Source organism: Cryptomeria japonica, chromosome 9 (assembly GCF_030272615.1).
Source record: "Cryptomeria japonica chromosome 9, Sugi_1.0, whole genome shotgun sequence".
In the NCBI taxonomy this organism is placed as follows: domain Eukaryota; kingdom Viridiplantae; phylum Streptophyta; class Pinopsida; order Cupressales; family Cupressaceae; genus Cryptomeria; species Cryptomeria japonica.
The window spans coordinates 76,507,533-76,529,136 of NC_081413.1; positions in this window are offsets into that span (position 1 = coordinate 76,507,533).

Consider the following 21,604-nt stretch of genomic DNA (forward strand, 5'->3'; position numbering starts at 1 on the left):
ATGATTTGATTTGAGAAAATGCGCCAATTGACGAGGAACAATGACAAATTGATCCAAATTGACATAATTGAGACAAACAATGATCGATAACAAATCGATCGTTAAAATGACAAGATTGAAGGATTGATGATAAATCGACAAGATTGATAAGAGGACAACGATCGATGACAAATTGATCGCAAGATTGACAGGATTGAAAAGAGGACAAAACCCTAATTAGGATTGACGATGTCCAAAATGATGACAAATAAGCATGCTCATTGATGCAATAAGATAAAATCGATCAAAATCATGACTGGATAATGTTGTCGACAAGACCAAATTTGAGGACGAGATGATTGAAGAATGTAGAAGAATGACTCGATGTTCGCAAATGATAAAGACCAAGTGCGAATCATAGGAGAAATGTTAATGCGACGCAAAAACCTAAAATGAGGCAATGCGCAAATGTTAAAATATGACCTTGCAAGCGTTGACCATTTTTAAGTGTCTACAAAGATAAAAATACGTAAAAAATGAGTGCTAGGTGTCGTGGACCCCTCCCTGATTCAGCTTTCTTTTACACATGGTTAGACTTAATGGATCCAGTTTAGAATTATTATGGTGTCTTTACTTATGGCTTTATTATATTTTGGATGCTCTATTTTGGATGTTACACATTGCATATAAACAATTTATATATTATAGTTTTATGTGGATGGTGATATATTTGGGACTATTATGATGATTGGACATATGTTGGATATTTGTGAGCACACATTATATGTTGTGGAGGTTTATATTTTCTTATGATTGTTGGCAATTGACACTGAATTGGTTGATTTCAATAAGTTATCATTGATGGCAACATGCTAATTTATTTCAACTTCATATTTTGGGTTAGTTGTTTACCAAAAGGCACTTCACAGACACTACACCGACATTGGCAGGTTGGAAGGAATTCTTTGGTTACCGGCAATGCAATCCGACATGGTTTAGAATCAGGTTATCGATATTGGAGGCTGACATCTTTTGGATCCAACATCAACAATTGTTTTTGATATTCATGTATTTATGTTATCTAGCCGACATGCATATTCATATTGTAATTATCTTTGTAAGCGAACACAAGGCATGATAAATTGTAAAGGGTATATAGGTCAGTTGGTTAGATCATTTTGATATATCATGGATGAGAATATGTATAAGGAAGGAAATAATGAAGGAGATGCAAAATATATGAGAGAGATTATGTATGTGAGGATATTTTTGTAAAGGGTTATTCTGGTATAGGGTTAAGGGTTTGAGACTAGAATAGATAGAGCTTAACCATAACTGAATTCAGGCATAAAAGATGCAACCAAATTGTAGTCTGGATTTGTATGTAGTCAGTGAGGCTCCTTTTGTGATTGAGCAGTGTGCTCTAGGTTGTAAGGCTTCCTGCAAGTGCAGGTCCCTTATATTTTGTAATATCTCTTCATATGGCCAGTGGATTGATATTGTGGGTCACAAATCCCACTGTGCTTTTTTCTCTTTGAGGTTTTCCACATATAATTTTGTGTGTTATGGTATTCATTTATGTGATTGGCTTATTGGATGCTTTACATCTTTCAATTCTATATATACAGGTATACCAGTTGGCATATGCATGTTTTAATAAGGTTAAAATCGATCATTTTGGTAGAACATTGATTCACCCCCCCCTCTCAATGTTCTTGGATTCCAGCAATTGGTATTAGAGCCTTGTGCCTCGGAGGAAGTTTAATAGCTTGAGGAAGATCCTAAATCTGGAATCCATGGATATGAGTTTGGAGAAGCAACTTGAGGTGGCACTTGAAGATTATGTTGCTGAAAGGGTGAAGAACTTGAAGCTACAAGATGAATTGAATTCTACTAAGGAATTCATTCTTGTCCTATAGGAGAGATTGTTATTTGTTTAGGCTAGAAGGAAGGAACTTTTGCAGAATAAGTATAATGAATAGAAAGATGCACTAAATGAGAGATGTCTAAAGCTGAGTCAGGAGAACATGGTTATGGGGAATGAAATACAAACTATAACTATGAGGATGTCTAAAGAGATTGGGGATCAAAAGAAAAAGGAAGAAAATCCTGTTCTATCTCTTAAGAACATATTCAAAGAATGTGGAAGGTTGGTTAATGAGAATGATATGTTAAGAATTGATTTATTACAATCCGAGAGTAATGAACAAGATCTTGAAAGACAAATGATAATTCTAAGAGATGATCAGACTATTGCAAGTGAGTATAAAGAAAAATTCAAGATTAGTTCAACAAAGCTAGATGAGTTGTTGAAGAGACAAAGGAAGAATGAAGATTCTAGTGGACTTGGATTTGAACAAGGACAAAGTTCTGGTACCAATGATAACTTTAAGAAACCCCCCTCAAAAAATTGTATAAAATCTTGGCAAATATTTATTTCTTTCTAAAAATAATAATAATGTTTATTGGCGAATCTTTCCTTTTTATAAAAAAAAATTAATTTTATTGGCGAATTTATTTATATCAATTTTTTTTGGTAGAAATTATTGGCGAATCTTGGAAAATAATCATTGTATGCATTAATTACTATCGCATTTCCTTTCATTTAAAAATAATCTTTTATAAAAAAGTAAAGGCATACATGTTGAAATAATTAATGAGTTTAAGGGTTAGACTATACTTTATTCGGTTTCTACCATTAACTTAAAATAATTGAATAGCCCTCTTCCTATTTTGTGAGATAAAATTTACAAACAATTTGTAATACTCATGGGGCCAAAAAATGCTTTTAAACCATTGATTTTCATTGAAGGCAACAATTCAAAAGCAACCCTAAAGTAACTAATAATTATAATATACTATTGGTGAATTAATTTGGATTTCTACAATAAATTATAAAATGTTGGCGAATTTGATCCAATCATGTATCAAATATTGTGGCGAATCTTTAAGTTAAAAAAATTAATAAAATAAATTCTCTAGCAATTTAATTAACATTAAAATAAAAATTTGTTAAAATGTGGCGATTTGGGTCACCTTAAAAGTTAAAATTATTAGCAAAAATTGATTCCCAAATTTCAAAAAATAGTCAATCAGCGAATATTAGCCACTAAAGTTTTCACTATCTAGTGTTGCAAATGAAGATCAAAACCTTAAGGCACTGGTAAGGCAGTTTAATCCTTATAAATTTAATGGTAGATGCTTTGTTTATAATAAATTTGGTCACATGGCTAGGCAAGGTAGAAATAGAGCAAATCAGAACCCTGATTCTGCTCCCGGTCGATGTTCTAAATGTAATAATTATGGTCATAAGACATAAGATTGTAGAATGAATGTGAAGTCTTATGCATGTGGAAAATTTGGACACATGGCTAATCAGTGCAGGTCAAGCAATTACATCGATTTTAGCAAAGCAATTCAGAAGAACAATGTTACATGTTATGCATGTAATGAGGTTGGAAATATTGCTAAGTTTTGTAGAAGCAAAAATCCACTAATTAGTAATGAAGGATCAAATGAGAAAGGAAAAGATAAGGTTAATGAAATCCGACAAGATCATACCAAGAGATGGGTCAGTAAGACTAAAGAACAATCAACAGATGGTAATGCACTGACTACTCAATCGACAGAGGAGGTTTCTACTGCACCAATGATAATTTGATTCGGTAACTAAGGAAGATACCTTGGGGGTAGAAAAAATTCATGAAGATGCTGCATATGCCCCGGGAAGAGGTTCTGGAAGATGTTCTAGACATTGGAGATGCTTATCCAACATGAAGATGTTTAATTGAGATCTAGTATCTTCCACCGGAAGTCATTGATGTCAATGAAAGATTAGGGTTTCTTGGAGGATAAAAGGTTGGATTCATTTCATTTCTGATCACTATGAATTCAAAGTGATTCAGAGTGATTTAGAAGAAGTCTAAGGAGAATTTGAGTGATCAATATCATCTTGAGCGATTTCACCAGCGATTTCACCAGCGATTCACAGGTGTTTATCTTTAATTATGGAAGCAAGATCATCATTTGTACCTATATTTGTTTCAAATCTAACTATTGTTGAGGTGAAGGACCGTCCCAGACCAATTTTCAAGTTATATCCGCATGTTGCTACCCTGGATGATTCGGTTAGAGCTTTTTCCCGTGTCCCGGAAGGAGTCATGTATGTCAAAGATGTAAGATCTTACATTCACTATCATATTGAGGATTTGGGAATGAATGATATTAAGAGCATGTACATGAGTGAGCTAATGGGAGATTATGGAAAGATGAAGTCCAAATACCAACATATTATGGATTTAGGGTTTATCGAGATTCTGGATATTCTGGAATTTGAAGATGAAATCATTAGGTATGTTTTGAGAAGGGTGCATGGAGGGTCTATCTAGTTAGATAGACTGTATAAGATTATGAAGGAGGCCATCAGGGCAATCACCGGTTTACTGTAGGTTGGACAATGTCCAAAGAAGAAAGTTTCAAATGTTCAGGTCAACAAGATTACCAGCGGACACATTAGACAAGCAGTCAATGAGAATCAGTACTATTGTTGAAATGTGGTGACTGATCAGCAAAGTACTATACACTTAGCACGTTGATGAAAACCGACATTGTAATAAAACCCTAAAAAGGCCAACTTTGTTTGTTGCCCTAAAAAATGCATGTTATAAGCGGCTGGGATGCTTAAGGCATTAGAAGGTTGATGTACTATTTTTGCTGGATAATAAGAAAGATTGGATGGCTGTGTATGGTGGACGTAACCCATTCTGGGTGAACCACGTTAAATATCTGTGTTATCTATGTCCTATTTTTATTTCTTTATCTTTTGTATTTAAATCTGCATATAATTGTTAGTTCATATTTGCTTCGGATCTGCTTGAAACCCTAACAATTGGTATCAGAGTGAGGTTTTCTGTAAATTGGTAGGACTTTCAGATTTGAGTGGGAGCAATGGAGGATTCCAAATTCAAGGTCGAAAAGTTTAATGGCCAGAATTATCAGTTATGGAAAATGCAGATGGAGGATTACCTGTATCAAAAGGATTTGTGGCGGCCATTGGAAGGAAAGGCAAAGAAATCGACCACAATATCAGATGAAGAGTGGGACATTTTAGATAGAAAGGCACTGGGATCCATTCGATTGTGCCTTGCGTCGTCTGTAGCATTCAATATAACAGAAGCAAAAATGATTGTAGATTTGATGGCAACATTGGCTAAGCTATATGAGAAACCCTCGGCTTCGAATAAGGTATTTCTTATGAAGCGTTTGTTTAATTTGAAAATGAGTGAGGGAGGATCTGTAGCGGAGCACTTAAATGAATTTAATACAATTACCAGTCAATTGTCTTCGGTAAAAATTACCTTTGCAGAAGAGGTTAGGGCTCTCTTGATTTTATGTTCTTTGCCAGAAAGCTGGAATAGCTTGGTTATGGCTGTAAGTAACTCTGTCTCTGGTAAAAATACTTTGGTATTTGATGATATTGTTGGTGTTATCCTAAGCGAGGAAATGTGAAGGAAAAGCACAGGTGAGACTCCAACATCATCGGGTAGTGTTTTGAATGTGGACAACAGAGGAAGATCAAAGGAAAGAGGAAAAGGCCCTGGGAATGAGAAGTCACAAGAGAAGTCAAAGAAAGGACGCTCTCAATCTAGAGGAAAGAAAGATTGCTGGTACTGCGGAAAGCCTGGTCATCTAAAGAAAGATTGTTGGTCTTGAAAAAATAAAGAAGGAGACAAAAATGAAAATGACAGTAAGGAAGCTAATATTGCAAGTAATACTTTACAAGATGCTTTAATCTTATGTTTGGATAATGTTAATGATTCCTGGGTAATAGATTCTAGGGCTTCATTTCATGCTACACCCCATAGAAAATATTTTCTAGATTATGTTCAAGGTGATTTTGGACAGGTATATTTGGGTGATGATGAGCCTTGTCAAATTGTTGGAAAAGGAAAGATAAAGATCAAGTTGCAGAATGGTAATGACTGGTTTCTGCAGGAGGTAAGACATGTTCCTAATTTAAGAAGAAATTTAATTTCTGCAGGGCAACTAGGTAGTGAAGGTTGCATAGTTACCTTCTTAGACAGTATGTGGAAGGTCACTAAAGGATCATTAGTAGTAGCTAAAGGTGTGAAGGTAGGCACATTATATCTATGTACTGGTAACACTTACTCTACCTTAGCTGCTATAGATAAAGTTACTGCAGGGACAACAACAATAAATGTTGCAAGAACAGATTCGATAATGTGGCACCATAGGCTTCGGCACATGAGTGAGAAAGGGATGAAAATCCTTCACTCCAAAAATCTATTGCCAGGACTAAAGAAGATTGATTTAGAGTTCTGTGAAAACTGTGTTTATGGTAAATAGAAAAGTGTCAGATTTCTCAAGGTTGGGAAAGAGAAGAAGAATGAGAAGTTAGAGCTTGTACATTCAGATGTATGGGGACCGGCTCAGGTATCATCTCTTGGTGGCTCTTGTTATTATGTTATTTTTATTGATGACTCAACCAGAAAAACATGGGTATATTTCCTAAAACAAAAATCAAATGTTTTTGAAACTTTTAAGAAATGGAAAGCTCTGGTTGAGAATGAGACAGGAAAAAAGTTAAAGTGTCTCAGATCAGATAATGGAGGTGAGTATTGCAGCAAAGCATTTGAAGATTACTGTTCCTTAAATGGGATTCAAAAGCAGAAGACAGTTCCAGGAACTCCACAAGAAAATGGTGTGTCAGAGAGAATGAATAGGACCATCATGGAACGTGCGAGGAGCATGAGATTGCATGTTGGATTGCCCTTACATTTTTGGGCAGATGCTGTACATATTGCTGTCTATTTGATAAATAGAGGACCTTCAACCCCTTTGGATGGTGGTATTCCAGAGGAGGCATGGACTGGTAAAAAGGTAAATTATTATTTTCTAAAAACTTTTGGTTGTGAAGCTTTTGTCCATGTTGATAAAGAAAACAAAACCAAGCTTGATGCTAAATCTCAGAAATGTACCTTCATTGGATATGGGATAGATGAATATAGCTATCGGTTATGGGATTTTGAAAATAAGAAAATAATTAGAAGTAGAGATGTTATATTCAATGATAAGGTTATGTATAAAGAACAGATGTAGGAAAAGAAGCATGAATAGGACAAACAAGAATATGTGGTGTTGGATGAGATTCCTGAAAATGAAATGCCACAGGTACCTGATGCCCAGCAACAACAGATTGTCCCACAAACTCCTGCAAGTGTTAGACATTCTATGAGGACAAGTAGACCCCCTGAAAGATTTTCTCCTTCTTTGTATTCTATTTTATTAACGGATTCTGGTGAACCAGAAGAATATGAAGAAGCAATGCAGGTGGATGCCAAACAATAGTGGCAACTAGGCATGAAAGAGGAGATGGACTCCTTGATGAAAAATAAGACTTGGGACTTAGTCCCCTTACCTGCAGAAAAGAGAGCCTTGCCTAACAAATGGGTTTATCGGCTGAAGGAGGAGGAAGGAGGTCAGAAAAGATATAAGGCCAGACTTGTGGTAAAAGGTTTTGCACAGAAAAAGGGTATAGATTATGATGAAATATTTTCTCTAGTTGTAAAAATGACTTCAATTAGAACTGTACTTAGTCTTGTGGCTGTAGATGATTTACATCTTGAACAATTAGATGTCAAAACAACTTTTCTCCATGGAGATTTGGAGGAGGAAATTTACATGTTGCAACCACAGGGATATGAGGTCAAAGGTAAGGAGAACTTGGTATGCAGGTAGAAGAAAACTCTGTATGGCCTAAAGCAAGCACCCCGACAATGGTATTTAAAATTTGATAGTTTCATGGCTGAACACGGTTATCATAGATGTCATTTTGATCATTGTGTATATTTTAAGAAATTTGATAATGGCAGTTATATTATCCTGTTGCTTTATGTTGATGACATGCTTGTTGCTGGGTCTAACATGCAACATATAAATGATCTTAAACAGAAATTAGCCAGGTCATTTGCTATGATGGATTTGGGTGCAGCTAAGCAAATTCTCGGTATGAGGATTACACGGGATAGGAAAAATAGAACCTTGAATTTGTCCCAAAGTGAGTATATAAAGAAGGTGTTGAAAAGATTTAACATGCAGGATGCAAAAGCAGTTAGTACACCTTTGGCTAGTCATTTCAAATTGACTAAGGAGATGTGCCCAAAGGCATAGGAAGAGGTTAATAAAATGTCTAACATCTCGTATTCATCAGCTGTTGGCAGTCTGATGTATGCAATGGTATGCACAAGGCCAGATATTGCACATGCAGTGGGAGTAGTGAGCAGGTTTATGAGTAATCTGGGTATGGAACGTTGGAATGCTGTGAAATGGATTCTTCGGTATTTGAAAGGAACTACTATGAAGGCATTATGTTTCAAAGGATCTAATGCTGCTCTAAGTGGATTTGTTGACTTTGATCTGGCGGGTGATATTGATTCACAGAGGAGTACTACAGGGTATGTTTTTACTATAGGGGGAACTGTAGTTAGTTGGATTTCTAGGCTGCAAAAGGTTGTTGCACTTTCAACCACTGAAGCTGAGTATGTTGCTGCTACAGAAGCCAGCAAAGAGATGATTTGGTTGCAATGTTTTCTGAAGAAATTGGGTCAGACACAAGAGGATAGCCCATTGTATACTAATAGCTAGAGTTCCATTCATCTTGTGAAGAACTTTTCTTTTCATTCAAGGACAAAGCACATTCAACTCAGGTACCACTTCATCCGGACTATTTTGGAGGAGGGTCAGTTATGGCTTGAGAAGATTCACACAAGTGAGAATCCTGCCGATATGTTTACAAAGGTAGTTCCACAGGAGAAGCTGATTTCTTCATCAGTTTTTGTTGGTCTTCTTGATTAATAATTGTGGAATTTATACCAGTCAAGTCCTAGTGATTTATCCAGCGGATGTTGCATGTATAGTGGTGTCGTGTAGTATCAGTCTCCAAGTGGGAGATTGTTGAAATGTGGCGACTGATTAGCAAAGTACTATACACTTAGCACGTATCCTCGCCGGGCCCCGGGCAGGGGTTCGGGGGCGGCAGCCCCCGAGAAATTTTTTTTTTTGCTGTTTTTTTGTTGATGAAAACTGACATTGTAATAAAACCCTAAAAAGGCCAACTTTGTTTGTTGCCCTAAAAAACACATGTTATAAGTGGCTGGGATGCTTAAGGCATTAGAAGGTTGATGTACTATTTTTGCTGGATAATAAGAAAGATTGGACGACTGTGTATGGTGGACGTAACCCATTCTGGGTGAACCACGTTAAATATCTGTGTTATCTGTGTCCTATTTTTATTTCTTTATCTTTTGTATTTAAATCTGCATATAATTGTTAGTTCATATTTGCTTCGGATTTGCTTGAAACCCTAACAACTATCATTGACATAGATATTAGATTCAGAAGCATGGTCATTAGTTATAAGGTAACACAATCAAACTGACTAGATTCTGTTTCTAGCTCCTGCATTTATGCAACTCATTAAATGATGAGGGAGAATGAGAAGTTGGATCTATGTGGCTGGATGTTGGATGAACTGTTGATAAACCTAGGAAAGATTAAAGGAGAAAAGAAAGGAACATTTTGGTATGGTAGCCTAATTGACTATTTAATGCTTTTTTTTATCAATAAGACTGCCAGTTTTGGGAAGAGAAAATGGGCATTCGATATCCCGGTAGGGAGGCAGCTAAAATAGTCAATTATTACATTGGGCAGTCATAGAGATGACAAAGTGTGGGGTTATTTTAAAGCATTTCAAAAGGCTATGAATTCTAGGATGAGGATTCCCAAGCACATTGTTGAGAAGTATTCAACTGACATATGCTTCATGGTCAAGAAAGATGAAACTCTGATGGAAGATGTTAGGCACCAGAAGATTTTGATTGAGGAAATGGGTTATGAAGTTGATGCATGGATTCTTGGTGCTTATGCACAAATGTTAATTGATGCACTGGTAGATGAAACTATAAAAACCTTTGGCACTGCTAAGCAGAAGATGTAAGAGGTTGAAATTGAGTTCAATCGAAAGAAGAGAGAGAAGCAGGAAGGAAAGGCAAGTAAGTTTGTTGAAAAGGTTTCAGAGGACATCAAAGCATTGATTGATATTGTATCAGAGAAAGGCATGAAGAGAAAAGATCCAGAAATATTCATTGAACCTATTGCATTTGAATCTGCATCTAAAGATGACACACCCTTGGCATTTAAAATGGTATTGAGGAAGAAAATTGAAGAAACTAAGGTAGAGGCTAAGAAGCAACCGGTTAAGAAAGTTACTATCAGGGTACCGACATAGAGAAGAGCACCAAAAGAAACACCTTCAACCCTATTTGGTACTTGAAGGAGAAAGAAGAAGGATGAAATTGATCTTGCACTTGAATCTGGTAATGTAACTATCATTCCACCAAAGACTTGTGCAGATTTAGTTGATGAGATTACTGAAGATGGTATGTTAAAGAATGTACAATTTTATTATGAACATTTAGATAATGATGAATAAAGAGAGGTAGAGGAATCAAATTTGTGTTGTATTTGGATATCTATAAGAAAGCCTTGATAGAAATTGAAAACCAAATACTGACATAGTTGTATGATATTTTAGATGTTGGAAGACTATCAAAAATGGAAGAAGACATGCATATAAAGATACAAGATTTGTTATCTATTTTTTTTCTATTTCTCCAAAGGAGATGGATAAGGCACTTGAGGTTGCAGATAGGAAAATATTTAACAAGCATAGAATAATCAGTCTTATGTTAGGTGGAGTAAATGAGATAATCAAGGAAACCCACAAGACATGGGTTAAGTTCTTTCAAGAGAACCGTGCTTTTTATACTTCACCGAAACCAAAGACAAATATTCTAGACATCTCGGTTGAAGGAAAAGGAAAGGATATTATGGGTACTTCACCCTCAATTTTGAAAAAACATTAAGATGGTGGATGTTGAGCCCCTAGTAGATACAAATTTATAGGCAAATGTTGAGATACCAGTAGATACAGAGAGTGTAAAGGTTGATAATGTACAAGTTTCTAATGCTGAGGATAATAGTCCTCCAGATACAAATGTACAGGATGAGGTTACAGTTCCTAGGGAGGACTGACAGTTACTGAGACTACACCAAGTGACAAAGCCACTGGTACAAGTGAGGAAGCTATAAAGGTTAAAACATTAGAAGAGAAGAAAGGGGAATCCGATAGCGAACTAGAAGTGTGTTGGTATTTTGAGTTTGTTGGAATTTTACATAGAGATTCCATTAATGATATGTTGTCATTAATGTCCATTGAACTGGTAATGGTATTCATGTTATTGTTGATATTGTTGGTTTTGACATTGGCTAGTAACTGGTGAGAACTTTGTGGAAGATGTAAACTATTATGCAAAGTTTGTGAGTTGAACTGGTGAACCAGTGTCAAGGGTTAAACCTTTCTAAGCAATGTAACCAGTAAACCCTATCAACTATTAAACCCTAATCAATCAAGTTTATTGGTTTATTGTCTGATAAGTGGTAATGATGGAGACACGCATGATCATTGTATGAGGATAAGTTCAAATTATTTTGGCACATTTGTTTTTTGTCTAAGGAAGGAGCAAAGTGGATTGCATCTAATGCACAACGCGTGATGAGTTACAAAGTCTGATGAAGTGGTGATCATAGAGTGGTTGGAATTTTCTTGAAGAATGTGAAGAGATTGTACCAACTTATTTGTAATCTCGATGATGAAAATTAAGTTTTTATTGTGTTATCGACCTAATTGATTTGTACTTAAGGTCAATGAAGTTGTTTGTAAAGGTTGTTGACAAGATTGATTGAAATCAGTTGAGCGTGTAGTTGCCTAACTGGTGAATGGATGTATACTTTGAGTGAAGGTAGATTGAAGTGTAGAAGGATCTGATCAAGCAAATGTAGTGCTACTCAGATAGATCAAGAAAACTCATTGTTTTCTAACAATTACAAAAAAAGTGAAATCCGTTAACCAGGTAAGCTCTAACAAGCTTGGTTACTCATTAAATCCTCTAACAAGGTGGTCCATTAGCTTGGATTCTTAAATCCTTCAGTGAGGTTACTCCTAATAGGGTATTGTGCTTTTCATTAAGGCATATTTGTAAATCCCTTAACAGGGTGATTCCTAACCAGAATTAGTTCTTAACAGGACTTATTGTAAAACTTTTATAGGCTTGGCTCCTAACAGGCAAACTTCAGAAGAGTTTAGATAGCTATCCTTGTGAGTCTCATCTCACCATGGTTTTTACCTATTTGGGTTTTCCACGTATAAACATTTGTGTCAAGTGGTGAATGCTTTTGTGATTGTGATCTTATTTGTTGATTTGGTTAACTTTTGATAAGGCATGATAAGTAGAAGCATTGAGAGATGAATATGTTGAGTTATGATTAAGCATTGTTGATGTTTACAAGATTGAAGTTGTTTTCTATTAAAGTTGTCATAATAGTTGAATTGGTTGATGTCAAGTATTCTTATGAATATTGATCTTGACTGAGATATGTTTACTTTGTTTAACTAAGTTTGAGTATTGGAAAATTTGTATCAGTTTTTCAATATACTAATTCACCTCCCCTCTCTATATTCTACCGGATACTTATTCTTTCATCATACAATCAATTTGTATCAGAGCATCTCAGGTCCTCTTAATCTAAAAGCCTAAAGGCTTGAGTAAAAGATATTGTAGATCATGATGAAGAAAGAAGGTCTGAAGTTCAATAAAGATAACTATAGAATATGGAGTGACATAATGAACATTTACATTAAGTCTTGGTAGTCAGTATTAGGATCATATAGAAAATAAGTATACTACACCTACTGGACCCCTGACTGATGATCAGACGAAAGAACAACAAGAAAATCACCAAGCATTAGAGGCTATTATCAGTTTCCTATCTTGTTGGCATTACAATAGAAAGGAGATTGTTGGCATTTCAATAAGGATATTGAGAAGGTTGTTGGAGATTGTTGATATAACTGAAGAAGGATGATTACTGTCTTAATAATATTGTTTTGTCATTGATGTCAAGAAATTGATTTTCTGATTCAGTATGATGTTGCCATATCTTGAGAAGTATGTCTTGATGAGTATTAGGAGGTCGGTAAGTGACATAGAAAGAATGCGATAATAAAGGGGAGAAATAAGTTATTCAATGGGCAACTATTACCAAGTTAGACAATGATGAGATCATGTTGTTTTGATTGTTTTGATATCCTACACATGTTGTTGATTATAAGTTTAATATTGTATTATGTCACCGAGCAAGGAACCTAGTTGGTAAACCCTAAGGTTATCAATATCGGTTAAAGAAGGGAGAATGTCTACCGAGCGAAGTTCAGCATTAACCGAGTAACAAATGAGTTATAATAGATTGCATTGGATGGATAAAAGAATTATTTAATGAAGGATGTTGATAAGCTAGAGATGAATAAATGATTGGTTTGTCATGCAAGAAGTTTGTTGAGGATTGACAACATGGAAAATACAGGAGGAAGATCTACAACTCAAATTGAACCGCAATAAACTAGCACAAGTTCCAAGAAAGGAATGCAAGTTCTAAGGAGAGGTAAAAAAATTTTAGATCAAAGAATACATTGAACCTAGTCAAGTTTGATGATCTGATGGCTAAGATTGATCATGGGAATGTGATCAAGGAGATTAAGCGGTCAGAAATTGTTTATAAATAAGGAATTGTTGATAAACACTACGTGCGGGCAAATGTATGCACAATGATGCTACATGAATGTTTACTGAGCTCAAAAGCTTGAAGATCTGATTGAAGAATAGATTGAGAAGCCCAGCAAGCCCATCAAGGGACTAGATAAGTCTTATGACAAGATTGTTTTGAGCAAATAGAATCTGCTTTAGCATTTCAGATGTGAAGTTGTAGATACATTTATTACTGTTATTTATTTTGTAAGTGACAGGAAATCTCTTAACCGAGTGGACCTAATAGTCTTATTTGTAAACCCTTTAGCAAGGTAAAATTCTAAATGAGTGTTTGAAATCCTTTGAAAAGGTCACTTCTAACAAAGTGCAAGACTCTAACAAGTCTGAGGGAAATCCCTTAACCGGGTCACATCTAGCAATGTGTTTGTAATCTTTAATAGGATTTTCTTTTAACTGAGCATACTCTAGAAGGGTATATTTCTTAGTGGGTCTGAAATCCCACAGTTGATTTTCCCTATTTGGGTTTCCACATTAAATCTGGTGTTATATGTGTTGTAATGTTATTTATTTATGAGTTTGAATTTTGTATAGTTTTGGTTATGTATTTTGAAGTATAAGCTACCGAGGTTGAATCTGTTGAATATATTGAAGATTAATTTTGTATGATTCACCCCCCCTCTCATCTAACTATTAGCATCAGAGCTTTACAATTGGTATTAGAGCTTTACAATTGGTATTAGAGTTGTGGACTCTGGAAGAAAAGTTTAAAGGTACTTGAGGCAAAGATCCGAAGATGTATAAAAGGGATGCACAAAAGCTAAACAAGTCAAGTTTCTCCACATGGCAGAAAAGGATGAAGCTGCACTTATCAGGAACTGGAGACTATGAAACATATTATTTGGAGAATGATTACATAGCACCTAGCACCAACCTGATGACCTTGGAAGAGATAAAGGCAAAGCAAGAACATATTCAAGCTATGATTGAAATAACATCAACATTGACTAACTCAGAGTTTAATGATCTAGAAGGTTGTAATGATGCAAACGCAATGTGGACCAAGCTCATATCTGTGTATCGTTGTGATGAACACGTTCAAAGAGCAAAAGTAGATAGTCTAAGAGGACAAATTGAATCCATGAGAATGAATGAAGGTGAGAACATAACACAATACAGTACAAGGTTAAAGGAAATTGTCAATCAAATTAAAGGAGCAGGAGGAACTATTGAAGAAAAGGATGTAACAAGTAAGTTGTTGAGAACCCTTCTACCTTCTTATGCCATTCGAGTCTCTGCAATCAATGAATTAAGGTCTATACCAAATGTGCCAGTCTCTTTGGATGCCACTATTGGTAAGCTACATGCATTTGAGTTAGGTAATTTTGATAACAGTGGGTCTTCGGTAAATAAAGTAGAATCTGCATTCAGTTCTTTTCATATTGGTGAATCTGATGACTATAATGATAGAATGAATAAGTATTCTGAAGGAAATCATAGTGGAGCAAGTGAGAGATTTCATAAAAACATGGAAGAAGTACACAAACTATATGAGGAAATTAGAAAGCAAGAAGAGTTTGAATCACTATTGGCTAGAAGCTTATTGAGAGGCAAAGGTAAGTATAAAGGAAAGCTACCTTTAAAATGTTTCAATTGTGATAAAATAGGACATATGGCTTCTAACTACCCTGATAAAGAATCAAGTGAAAAGAGAGAATACCAAGAAGACAAACATAAAGACAATCACTACAGAGGACACCGAGACTTCAGAAGGAGAGATAGAAAGACATGCCTAGTAGCTGATGAGGAATCCAATGATGATAAATCTAATGAACCTAATATAGAGGAAGTTGTTTATGTGGCTATTAAAGATGGATCAGATGAAGAAAGGTATGAATAAAAAGCCCTAATATCTAACATAAATAATAATGATTCTTGGATCGTAGACAGTGGATGCTCACATCACATGACAGGTGATAAACACAAGTGTTAAATTAGAAGACTATGATGGAGGATATGTAAGATTTGGTAATGATGCACCATGTCAGGTGAAAGGTAAAGGATCTATAACACTTCTTGACAATGCTAAATGTGATGATGTATACTGGGTTGAAGGTTTGAAATACAATTTGTTGAGTGTAGCACAACTAAATAATACAGGATACTGAATAGAATTCCAGAAGGGATGTGTCAAAGTTCATGACAAACATGGAAAGTTGGCTACTACTGGGATAGAAACAAAAGGTAATACATTTCATGTTGACTCAACTCAGAACAAATGTCTATATGCAAAAATAGAAGATACCTAGTTATGGCATAAAAGGTTTTGTCATGTAAATTTTAATAATCTGATCAAAATATGTAAGAAGCACCGAGTAAGAGGTCTACCAAGCCAAAAAAAACCTGAGAATGCTATGTGGCGAGGATGCCAGATGGGTAAGATGACAAGATGAAGCTTTACAAGTAAGTCCTACACTTCTAAAGGAATTTTAGATCTAGTACACACTAATCTTTGTGGTCCCATGAAATTTCAAAGTTATTATGGTGACAAATACTTCATATTATTTGTAGATGATTACTCAAGGATGATGTTAGTTATGTTTTTAAACGAAAAATCAGAAGCTTTTCAAATGTTTAAATGGTACAAGGCAAGAGTTGAAAATGAAACAGGAAGACAGCTAAAATGTCTTAGATCTGATAGAGGAGGAGAATTCACTTCTGATGAATTTAACTTATTTTGCAATGATCATGGTATAAAAAGGCAAGTGTCTACACCAAGAACACCTCAGCAAAATGGGATAGGTGAGAGAAGAAATAGATCAATTGTAGATTGTGCCAAAACCTTGATGATAAAAAAGAGGGTACCTCAAACATTTTGGAGAGAAGCAATCAACACTGTAGTTTACACCCTGAACTGAGTACAACTGAAGAAAGGAACTATGAAGACACCATATGAAATCTAGTATGACAAGAAACCTAATGTAAGTTATTTTAAAATCATTGGAAGTAGATGTTATGTTCACAAAGATGATAGAAATGGAAAGTTTGTTCAGAAAAGAAAGGAAGGAACATTTCTTGGTTATTCTTCTAGAAGTAAAGCATTTAAATGTCTGATCAAATCATCTAACAAAATAGTAGAAAGTAAAAATGTGAAAATTGATGAATTTGCAGAAAGAAATGATGAAGGAAATTCCAAAGAACCAGAAAATTATGAAGAATTTGTTTATGTTCAATCAAGAAGTCTTACCGAGAAAGTTGCTAAAGAAAATGAAGATAATATCCAGTTACTAAGTGATGAAGAAGATCATATAGAGCCCACAGAGCCTATATTAGCCAAATATGTCAGAAGAAATCATGCATCAAGTCAGATTATAGGAAATAAGGATGATCTAGTGATGACAAGGAACAAACTGAGATAGAACACATGTCTGATATCTAAATTTGAACCGAGAATAGTAAAAGAGGCATTTAACAATGAAGATTGGGTAAATGCTATGACAGAAGAGATTGATCAAATCAAGAAGAATGAAACATGGAAATTGGTCCCAAGACCGAAGGACAAAAATGTAATCAGTACAAAGTGGATTTTCAGAAACAACCTAAATGAAAAAGGTGACATCATTCGGAACTAAGCAAGACTAGTTTGCAAAGGTTATGCTCAAGAAGAAGGAATATATTATGGTGAGACTTTTGCACCTGTGGCTAGACTTGAGGGAGTAAGAACATTGTTGGCATATGCTACTTTCGGTATATCAAATGGATGTTAAATCTGCATTTTTGAATGGTATACTAGAAGAAGAAGTTTATATTGAACAACCTGAAGGATTTGTTGAAGACAAGAGTAAAGATCAGGTATGTAAATTAAACAAAGCTTTATATGGTCTGAAACAAGCACCTAGAGCATGGTATGAGCGACTGCACTCTTATTTGATCAAGATTGGATTTATAAGGACAAGTGAAAACAACAATATGTACATGAAGAATGATGAGAACAATGGAATACTAATCTCAGCCATATTTGTTGATGATATTATTTTTTGTGGAAATGATTCTCTATGGAAGAACTTTGGAAATGAAATGTGCAAAGATTTTGAGATGTCATTAATCGGTGAGATAAAGTATTTTATAGGTTTACAAATACTGCAAATGAAAGATGAGATTTTCATTACTCAATCCAAGTACATAAAGGAAATCTTGAAGAAATTTGGAATGGAGGATTCTAAACCTGTAAGTACTCCTATGACTACTAACTGTAAACTATCAAAGAATGATGAATCTGCATCTGTTGATGAGACACTTTACCGATCTATGATTGGAAAGCTGCAATATGTTGTTCACAACAGGCTAGATATAGCACATGCAGTAGGAATAGTTGCAAGATTTTCTGCAGATCCCAAAGAAATCCATATGAAAGCAATCAAGAGAATTTTCAAATACCTGAGAGGCACTGAAGATTATGGCTTAGTATATGAAAAGAGGAATGATTTTAATTTAAAAGTTTATACTAATGCTTATTGGATAGGAAACATTGATGATAGGAAAAGCACAAGTGGTGGAGCTTTCTTCTTGGGAGATAGACTAGTAAGTTGGCCTAGCAAGAAACAAGGATGCATTTCACAATCAACAACCAAAGCTGAATATGCCGCTACAACATTGAATTGTACAAATATAGCATGGATCAAACAACTATTGGAAGGTATAAATGAGAAAGTTACCGAGCCAGTAACTATATTATGTGATAATACTAGTGCCATTAACATTTCAAAGAATCCAGTAATGCACTCTAAGACAAAACATATCTCTATAAAGTATCATTATCTCAGAGAAGAAGTTCAAGAGAAGAAAGCTGTGCTAGAATATATCAGTTGAAAGGAGCAAATAGCAGACATCTTCACAAAGCCACTGCCAAGGAACACTTTTGTTTATCTCAGAAGCAAGTTAGGGGTCCTACCCCTATCTTCTACTCACTAACAGAGTTCGGTGAAAGCATCAATTCAATGACTCCATCGAATATTATTTGTGGATTGATGCTGATTTACGCACTTTAGGAGGTTTTCTAAAGGTGTGCAGGAAATAGTGATTGGAGACAAGTTGCTCTGACCGAGACTGAGATGATACATGTGTAACACAACAAGGAAATTACTTCACAAAGGAAGAAATCATGAACTAGTTTTTTTTCTTTTTTTTGGCATTGTTGTCAAAGGGGGAGAAGACTAAATGGAGAAGATAAAAGAAAACCAATGACAGGGGGAGAAGACTTCAGGAGAAGGTTCGAACAACTCAAGGATAGAAGTCTAAACAACAATCTAAATCCGAATCAGTTGGAACAAATCAAGTTGGTATTACCATTTAACTATGGGTTTTGCCATCAATTCCAAAGGGGGACATTGTTGGCATTACAATAGAAAGGAGATTATTGGCAAATTTCAATAAGGATATTGAGAAGGTTGTTGAAGATTGTTGATATAATTGAAGAAGGATGATTACTATTTTAATAATATTGTTTTGTCATTGATGTCAAGAAATTGATTTTCTGATTCAGTATGATGTTGCCATATCTTGAGAAGTATGTGTTGATGAGTATTAGGAGGTCAATAAGTGACATAGAAAGAATGTGATAATAAAGGGGAGAAATAAGTTATTCGATGGGCAACTATTACTGAGTTAGACAATGATGAGATCATGTTGTTTTGATTGTTTAGATATCCTACACATGTTGTTGATTATAAGTTTAATACTGTATTATGTCACTAAGCAAGGAACCTAGTTCGTAAACCCTAAGGTTATCAATAACGGTTAAAGAAGGCAGAATGTCTACCGAGCGAAGTTTAGTATTAATCGAGTAACAACTGAGTTATAATAGATCACATTGGATGGACAAAAGCATTATTTAATGAAGGATGCTGATGAGTTGGAGATGAATAAATGATTGGTTTGTCGTGTAAGAAGTCTATTGAGGATTGACAACATGGAAAATATAGGAGGAAGATCTACATCATAGATTGAACCACAATAAAATAGCACAAGTTCCAAGGAAGGAATGCAAGTTCCAAGGTGAGGTAAAACATTTTTAGATCGAAGAATACATTGAACCTAGTCAAGTTTGATGATCTAATGGCTAGGATTGATCATGGGAAATGTGATCAAGGAGATTAAGCGGTCAGAAATTGTTTATAAATAAGGAATTGTTGACAAAAACTACATGCAGACAAATGTATGCAAAGTGATGCTACAAGAATGTTTACGGAGCTCAAAAAATTGAAGATCTGATTGAAGAACAGATTGAGAAGCCCAACAAGCCCATCAAGGGACTAGATAAGTCTTATGACAAGATTGTTTTGAGCAAATATAATCTGCTTTAGCATTTCAGATGTGAAGTTGTAGATATATTTATTACTATTATTTATTTTGTAAGTGACAGGAAATCTCTTAATCGAGTGGACCTAACAGTCTTATTTGTAAACCCTCTAGCAAGGTAACATTCTAAATGGGTGTTTGAAATCCTTTGACAAGGTCACTTCTAACAAAGTGCAAGACTCTAAAAAGTCTGAGGGAAATCCCTTAACCAGGTCACATCTAGCAATGTGTTTGTATTCTTTAACAGGATTTTCTTTTAATCGAGCATACTCTAGAAGGGTGTCATGCCCAAAATTTAGGGCAAGAACGGGATAATTTTCTTTTTTAAAACATAACTTTTAAAAGCATTAGTTCAACAAATGTAAAATGCTACTACATGTTTTGTCTTAACTATATTTAGAGTTAAATAGCTCAAGTAACCAGAATTATTGAAATAAAAGCAGAGTTCCAATGATTAGTTTTAAGAGTGCCTCCAAACTACTTGTCAAGACTTAAGTTGTAAATTAAACTAGGTCAACTAGAGGGTCGATCACAATTGCAAATGCATATTTTCCTATAGTGTTTAATCACATGCATCTATGTCTGGAAGAGTTAAAAATTTACCCTTTAGCCCATTAAGTGACATTTAGAATTTAAATTCCCTAGGGGTTTAATTTCAAACATCTAAATTTAATTTATTTAAAAATCTATATTAATCCACAATTTTCAATTTATAAAATTTTCAACCCATTTAGTCTCATGATTAAATATTACCTGCATTAAAATTTAATTCAATTATCTCAATAAAATAAATGTTAACCCCGTTAATATTTATTTTATGACATCTCAATATTCTCAATATAAAAATAAAGAATAATATTAATCCCCTTTAATATTTAATTCTTAATCATTTTTTTTTTTTATATTATAAAAGGATAAGCATTAATCCCATTAATATTTATTTCATAACATCTCCACTTTTATAATTATATATATAATTATATATATATAAATATATATACATTCATATATCTATTTACAACCATATAATAATATTATAATAATAGACTTTCCTATTATTTTCTTTAAAACTTTTTCTTTTTTTGTTACCAACAGACTTCTACCCTAGCCCTACCCGGGCTAGGGTTTTCTCTTTTTCTTCTTGCTTGAAATTTGATTGTAGGGCCGAACCAGATGGGAAGCGACGGCCATGGCATGGGAGGGGCATTGCTTGGGGGATGGCGTGATCGAGGCTCCCACTGTGCAATGCATAGTGGCTTCGGCCTTGCCATCCACTGTGTATTGCACAGTGGGCTCAACCTCGCCGACCACTATGTAGTGCATAGTGGGCTCGGCCGCCGACCATCGTGCAGGGCACAATAGGCTCAGCCACCGACCCCTGTGCAGGGCACAGTGGGCTCGGTCGCCGACCCCTGTGCAGGGCACAGTGGGTTCGGCCTTGGCCGACCCCCTCCCGATAAAGCATGCCAATATAATTTTTTTTTAATAGTTTTTTAAATTATTTTTTATTTTATTTATAGAACTATATATATATATATATATATATATATATATATATATATATATATATATATATATATATATATATA